Source organism: Dermacentor albipictus, unplaced genomic scaffold (assembly GCF_038994185.2).
Source record: "Dermacentor albipictus isolate Rhodes 1998 colony unplaced genomic scaffold, USDA_Dalb.pri_finalv2 scaffold_11, whole genome shotgun sequence".
Taxonomy (NCBI): Eukaryota; Metazoa; Arthropoda; class Arachnida; order Ixodida; family Ixodidae; genus Dermacentor; species Dermacentor albipictus.
Genome location: NW_027225565.1, coordinates 7,601,669 through 7,609,475, shown reverse-complemented (window position 1 = coordinate 7,609,475; position 7,807 = coordinate 7,601,669). Strand labels below are relative to the sequence as shown.

Sequence of the window (7,807 nt, the reverse complement as noted above, 5' to 3'; positions counted from 1 at the left end):
CGTGTTTTTCAGCGATGATCTTTCTAACCGCAGTCCATATTGCATAGACTTCAGCTACGTAGACAGAGGCTTGCTGTGGCAAACGAATACTACTTTCCCAGTCTTTTGTCACGGCCCCCACGCCCACGTATTCTTTTGTTTTAGAGCCATCAATGTAATATTCTATGTAATTTTTATATTTCTTTTGAAGAGCGCGGAATTCTTGTATGATGTGTTCATGCGGGGTGTCATCTTTATTTAGAGGTACCAATGTCCAGTCACATAAGTGCATGAATTCCCCCCACGGAGGTAGTCATTGTGGGCGTTTAGCAACCTGCAGGAGCTCATCAGGAATGTCGTAATCACGACAGTATTCCTCATATAGCAGAAGAAGAGGTCTAATCATGTTCGGTTTATTTGTGCAGTGTAATCGTCAATTGCATTGTGTGACGATGTTGTGGCATATGTGTTGTGGTGAGGACTGGATTTTGAGTATGTAGGAAAAAGTGAGTAGCGCTCTGCGATGCTGTAAAGGAGACTCATTACAGTCGACGAATAAATTCTGGACACGTAATGTTCTGTAAGCACTCCTTGCCAGTCGTAGTCCTAGGCTATGAACTGGATCAAGTCGACGGACGTAAAGATGCCTGGCTAAACCATACAAGATGCTACTATAGTCTAATATGCTACGTACTAACGTGCGGTAGATGTGGAGCAGACATTTACGGTCACAGCCCCAGAGCTTCCGGGACAGGACTTTGAGGATGTTAAGTGTATTGTTCGCTTTAATTTTAAGGCTCTATATGTGCGCGAGAAAGTTCAACTTTTTATCAAACAGAACACCTAGAAACTTGTGTTCTTGTTTTACCGGTGTGCGGCTTTCTGTAGCTTAAGAACGGGATCTGGTTGTTGGCCTCTTTTTTGTGTAAAGACAACGGTAATCGTTTTTTCACTTGAGAAGCGAAAACCGTTTTCAGATGCCCACTGCGTTAGTTTATTTAGCGTAATTTGAATTTGCCGTTCGCAGGGTGCCAGGTTCGATGCCCGACATGCAATTTGTATAATTAGTTTTTTTTATATAATGAGTGCATTACAGAGGATGGAATACATTACGGACCGAGTTCATTTTCACCACAAACAGTGTCGTGCTTAATACGCATCCTTGTGGCACACAATTTTCCTTAATGAATACACGTGACAGTGCCGTTCCTAAACGTACTTGGAATGTTCGGTACGACATGAAATCGGCTAGAAATTTGAGAATCCTACCCATATTCCTAATTCTGCTAAGTCCCTTAGAATTCCAAACCTCCATGTTGTGTCATACGCCTTATCTAGATCAAAGGAAACAGTGAGACAGTACTGCTTGTGCAGAAAGGTTCTCGGTATCAAGAACATATGTCAATCTTATGTTTATGATGGCTTCATAAGACTTTGCTATACAACTTGTGAGTGCTATAGGTCTGTAGCTGGTTGCTGTTGTGGGAGGTTTTCCAGCTTTCAAGAAAGGCATTATGATGGCTTTCTTTCACTCACTGGGCATTTTCCGGTTTCCCAGATTATATTAAAGAAAGCGAAACGAGGTTTAGAAGGTAGGCGAGCGAGCATTGCGTAATGTACTCTGTGCGGACCAGGTGCTGCTTTTTTTTTCGCTAGTAGTGAGTAATCTATTGATTTCGGGGAGCGTTAGGGGGGCATTATACGACCTCTCTGAGCTTCCTGTGGTCGGAACCTTTATTTTTTTCTGCTGATTGCTTATATTTTAGGAATGTAGCGGAATAGTTTACTGAGCTTGATATGTCATGAAAATGCTGCCCTAATATGTCTGCTTGTTCTCCTATATTTGTTTGTGTGCCTGGAGGTGAGCGTATGGGGATAGTGTAAGAACAGTAATCACCTCTAAACTTACGAAGCTGATCCCACATTCTTTTGGATGTTATCGAGCTATTTATTGACGATACATAGTTTTCCATGACTCTCTTTCGGCTTGTCTGTCTGTGAACCTGGCTTTGGCTTTTTTTTTAAGACAGTAGATTATCTTGTGTTTGGTATCGCCGAAAGACACCTTCTGCATTGTTTTGTAATTTCTTAGTGTTTCTGCATTCATTTGTCCACCAGGGTTTTAATTTTTTTTCCTAAAAAGACGAAGGATTGAGGGATCGTCTGTTCTGCTGCAGCAAGTATAGAGGCAGTAATACTTTCGTTGATTTAATCTATTCTTAGATCAGCAGATATATCATCCAGACTGGCCTTATCGCTGAAGAGAGGCCAGTCTGCTAGATGAAGTTTCCAACGAGGTGATCTCAACGGCATTGTCTGGAAAAGAGATAGTCTTGTAATTATACCAGGCATATGGTCACTACCATATGGATTGTTGATAACACCCCATTTAACATCGATAAGGAGAGATGGAGAGCACAGCGCCAGATCTAGGCAGCTGATTGCTCCTGTGCTTGGGGAGCAGTATGTTGCAGCACCAGTGTTTATAAGGCATATGCCATTTGTCAGTATGAAATCTTCAAGTGTTTGTCCCCTGGTGTCACTTGTTCTACTACCCCATAACGTGTTTTGTGCGTTAATATCTCCCGCTATTAAGAAAGGCTCAGGTAGCTCCTTTACAATTAACTTCAGATCTCTTACAGTAAAATGTGAATGTGGTGGAATGTATATCGAGCAAATGGTGATGGTTTTGTGTGCTAAAACAGTGACAGCAACTGCTTCTATGTGACTAATAATGGCAACTTCTCAAGCTGCAATACCGTTCTGCGGAGCAATGGCTACACCATCCTGAGCCGTTTCACCTGAGTACGTTCGCGCCATACAACAGTGAAGCCTTCTAAAATCTTTTTGTGCTTTTCGCCTAAGTTTGTTTCCTGTAAGCACAAGGCCACAGGAGAGAAGTTAAGTAACAGGTCTTTGATGTCACCTAAGTTATCTAAGAGACCTCTATAATTCCAATGGATAATTAAAGCCATTAAGAAATTGAAAGGTAAAAACCGGCATTAAGAGTGAGTGAGAATAAGAAAGATGTTAGATGACACAGATCTAAAGAAGGGAAAATGAGACATCCACCCATTCGTAGCAATTGCTGCAAAGGAAACCCATACGGGTTCCTCGAAAGAAAAGCCTCATGGTTGAAGAAAAACCATCAGGCTTTTCTTTCGAGGAACCCGTATGGGTTTCCTTTGTAGCAATTGCTACGAACGGGTGGATGTTTCATTTTCCCTTCATTCATTACTTCTCTCCTCCTTGCGAGTTTCCGCAGAACTACTACGTCAGATCTAAAGAAGGTTAATATGAAGGAGTGATAACCTTTAGGTTATCGTTTTCTTATTTAAAGTGGTTATTGGGACTTTGTCTCTCTGCGCTCTCTTGAGGGACACCAGATGTTACGGCAGAATTACGTGAAGTCGTTAGCCGTCACATACTGACTACGGTTAGAGAAAAATTCCTTAATCCATGCAAGTACATTGGGGTCTATGTTAAGTTGATTAAGCTTGAAGATAAGTAGATCGTGTGAAACGGAGTCAAATGCTTTAGCAAAATCTATATATATGCAATCAGTATTAAAGTCATGATCCGCGTTAATAAACAAGTCGTTAGTAAAACATAACAATTGCGTTTCACACGAAACTGCTTTACGGAATCCATGCTGATAAATGCTGAAAAAGGAATTGGACTCAAAGAATTCAATGAGGTGCGAGTATATTATATGCTCTAGGATTTTTACTGGAATGGATGTTAAAGATATGGGGCGGTAATTATTGGGGGAATGTACATCACCAGATTTATGCACTGGGACCACCTTCCCTATCTTCCAATCAGAGGGTAGTGTAGACATCTGTTATGACTGTTGAAAAAGCTTTGGCAATATCAGTGCAGAATAAACTTGCGTACACTTCAGCATTTTTGATGAAATACAATCTGGACCGGCCGACGAAGACACTTTTAAGTTGACAATCAGCCTTTCGACACCAACTGCATCTATAGCGACATAATCCATTGGGAAGAAGTTGGTTTTTGGTATATGCGGTAATACTCTGGGAGTGCTCTTATGAAAATGAGTAACAAACACATTGTTCAGAACATTGCAGCACTCGCTTTGAATTATTGGGACATCAGATTGGATTGACTGAATGTGTGTCCTTTTAGTACCGTTAATAATGCTCCTAAATTTACGGGGATTAGAAAGAAGTAGCAAAGGAAGAGTTTTATCAAAGAATTCCTTCTTGGCTTTTGACAGCGCAGTACAGAATTCTCTGTTAAATTTTTGATAGTAAGACCAGTGGTCTATTCTGGCTGTGGATTTTGCGCGTCGAAATATCCGCTTTTTTTTGTTTCGCATGTGCTTTAACATGTTATTGAACCATGGTGAGCGAGTACATGATGAAACTTTCCTTTTAGGTACAAAACGATCAATAAGAGACAAGAGTTTGTTTTTATAAAGCAACCAGTTGTCCTCAACCGATCGCTGCTCAAAACCGGCGAAAAACCGATCAGCAAAGACCTGAAATTCCCCATTGATTCCAGTCACGTCTGCTTTGCCGTAGTCTTGGATGACCCTAGTTTTCTTCTTCTTAGAAATCTTTGCCCGTAGAGTGAAGTGAATTATCGAGTGATCGCTAATTCCTGGTGAATGAGTTAAGCCGGTAGCTAGGTCGGGTGTAGTGGCAAGTATTAACTCTAGAATATTAGCGGAAGTGGAAGTTATGCGAGTTGGAAAGTGAACGAGCTGAGTTAAGTTGAAGTCGTGACAAAAAGTTAAAAATTCTTTGCTTTCAGCTGAGTTGTGTTTTAAGGAAACCAAGCCTCGTTCCCATCTGATGTCAGGAAAATTGAAGTCGCCAAGTAAGAAGTGGGGCGATTTTGGGTATCTGACGAACAGCTGATTGACAACATCGTGCAGTTCATTACAGAACGATAATGATGCAGTTGGTGGCCGATAACAGACACAAAAAATTATTTCGCGAGAATCAATGAGCACGCGCGCACACCCAAGCTCAAGTGAGGATACGATTAGAATAACATGGGAAGCAAGACTATCGGTAACCGCCAGCAGAACACCACCACCAGACCGGTAATCACGATCATATCGGTAAAATTTGTAGCACTTTTCACAGTCCAAAATTTCTTCATCTTTAACTTTTGCAGAAAGCCAAGTCTCCGTTAGACCAACAATATCAGCAGAGCAGGAATCAATAGCGGAAGACAATTCCACGCGTTTATTCAGAATACTCCGTATATTGGAAAGAAAAATAGAGGCGTCTTTCGCGCAGGATCTGGGCGGGCATAGCTATAATGCACTGGAAGTTCCAGCACGTGCAGTTAAAGTACCAGCGCTATCTTGCGTATCCACTGATCGTGCTGAAGCAATTTCGCGTACGCTGTCACTTACTGAGCAGTTCACGTACGTTTTTTTGTCCATGATCAGTTTATTCATGCGAAGAGAGAGTACGTCTTCCCGGCTACCTTTGCAAATTCTGTTAGTTTCCTTCTTGAGTTTCGCGTAGCTCTGCAATAATCTTCGCTAGCTGATACACCAGTCCCCTTGAGCTTAGATTTCTGCGCCCAGACTGCATCCCTGACTTTAGATGACGAAAACTTGATGATAATTGGCCGAGTCTTTTTATCTCTGTAGGATCCTAATCTGCGTGCTCGGGAAACTTCCGAGCCAGAAATTTGTATTTTAAGGTGACGAGACAAAACGTCTTGAACAAGGCCTTCTGACTGAGCCCATGTCTCAGTCGGCCAGTCCGGTATTCCAAAGAACAATAGGTTATCTCGTCTCGACCTGTCTTTAAGATCGTCCAGTCGAGAATTGAGTGCCTGGCCTTCCATTCTGACAGCTTCGGTGATTAGACGTGGTGCATCATTAAGAGCTGCAGAACCGTCGAATGATTCGACAAAGGATTCAACCGCGCATAATCTTACTGATAGGCTAGCGACGGCCTGTACTAAGACCTCCTGCTTTGTCTTTAAGTCGTCGAGAGCTGCTTTGAGCTCAACGTGGCGGTGGTCAACGTTTTCAGAAAGTTTAGTGATAGCATCAAGTATTTCTTTGTTAGTAGGACCAGGGTTGAGTTCAACGTAACCGCAACACATTAAGAGCTTCGTAACAAATAGGCATTCGCACAAGCACTGAAAGAGCACACTTGGGCACGGTAGGAGCAGCAGGCAGGCGTTGCTAGTGCGCTTACAATAGAGAGAGGGGGGTTTACTAACCTGCACGAAAAGCAAGATCGGGATTTTGAGCGACTGCATGGCTGCCGCTCCACCGTGCCCACTGAAGGGGCGTAGGATTTCCAGTGCTCTTATATCCTCCTGCGTCGCGGCAGTCGCCAGCAGTGTTGTCCACCCGCTGACCATGGAAGGGATGTGCCCGGTTAAGTAGAACTGATGACATGAGGACGCATTATTGAAGATCGGGACCGTCAGCAACGCTGGTGATGGATAGCCGGTGATCGCTGGACCCGAACGTGGTAGCCACGAGCCAGACCGAGCGATAAACTGCACAAAAAGCAAGATCGGGATATTGAGCGACTGTATGGCTGCCGCTCCACCGTGCCCACTGCATGTATGTTTTCATTCTTTTATTATTATTATTATTTTTTTGAAGAGGGGGTAGTGCTACATGCTGTGGCACAGCAAGGGGACTAAAGAAGAAGAGAACGAGGTTCGTCTCGGCATCGCGCGTCAACGGTTACGTTTCGTGAAGGACAAACGCCTGGATCCCCATTCAGCGTGTATACTTCAGCAGAGTATACGCGACAATATAGTGAAACTGAACGAATTTTAACTTAACTTGCCTCAGCTAAAGTGTAGCTGAAGTGTTTTATTGCCTGTGATTTTTTTTCTCACATCAATTTTGGAAACAACAACAAAAAAAGCAGTCGTGGCCGAGCGGTTAAGGCGATGGACTAGAAATCTATTAGGGTCTCCCAGCACAGGTTCGAATCCTGTCGACTGCGTGTACAATTTTTTTTGCAAGCCTGTGTAGCTTTATGTGCATTTTTGTAGAGGAAACTGCAGAACATTTATAGTTATCACACTTTCTACGTGTCCTCGCATAAGATTTAAGCGCGGTAAAATGCCCGACCGCAACACACCTAAAATACCGAAGAGCAACTTATAACTGAATAATTTACGAGTAATGGCCATTCAAAGCATGATGCAACCTGTAGCAGTCGTAAACCAGCTGTTAAGGCGATAGACTAGAAACCTATTGAGGTCTCCCCGCACAGGTTCAAAGCATGTCTACTGCATGCACATATTTTTTTTTGCAAGCCAGCGTGGGAGCGTGTGCATTTTTAGAGGAAGCAACTGTAGAACATTTACTTATCATACCTTCTACTTGTCCTCGTGTAAAATTAGAGGGTGGTCACATGACTGACCACAACGCAACTATGGAAAAGAAGAGCAACTTGCAGCTGCATTTATATTTCGTAATGACCATTCAGAGCACTCTGTTACCGGCGGCAGTCGTAGCCTAGAGGTTAAGGCGATGGATTAGAAATCCATTGGGGTCTCCCCGCACAGTTTCGAATCATGTCGACTGCGCCCAGAGTATGTTCAATACAATAGCTATATACACTTTGCTTTATATTCTCGCAGTACCCATCACCTGGTTTATCCTTGGGATGATGCACCGTTTGAAATGTTTTACTCATAGGCTCTTATGCAAGACCAAAATGCAACGAGAATAGCTTTCTCAAAAGCATACTTTGGTCAGGTGATTATGCACACAAATGAGCGAGAAAAAGTGGAACCGAGGGCCCCACTGTTTGTTAGTCACATTCGTATGAAGCTAACAAATAGAGAAGTAGATAAG

At 42.8% G+C, this 7,807-nt stretch overlaps 2 non-coding genes across 2 annotated transcripts; both read left to right on the top strand.

Moving 5' to 3' along the window:
• The first annotated feature begins 6,865 nt into the window (after nt 1–6,865).
• TRNAS-AGA (transfer RNA serine (anticodon AGA)) lies at nt 6,866–6,947 on the top strand. The gene has a single exon. It is a non-coding gene; the product is annotated as a tRNA-Ser (tRNA).
• A 507-nt stretch (nt 6,948–7,454) lies between these two features.
• TRNAS-AGA (transfer RNA serine (anticodon AGA)) lies at nt 7,455–7,536 on the top strand. The gene has a single exon. It is a non-coding gene; the product is annotated as a tRNA-Ser (tRNA).
• Nucleotides 7,537–7,807: the final 271 nt, after the last annotated feature.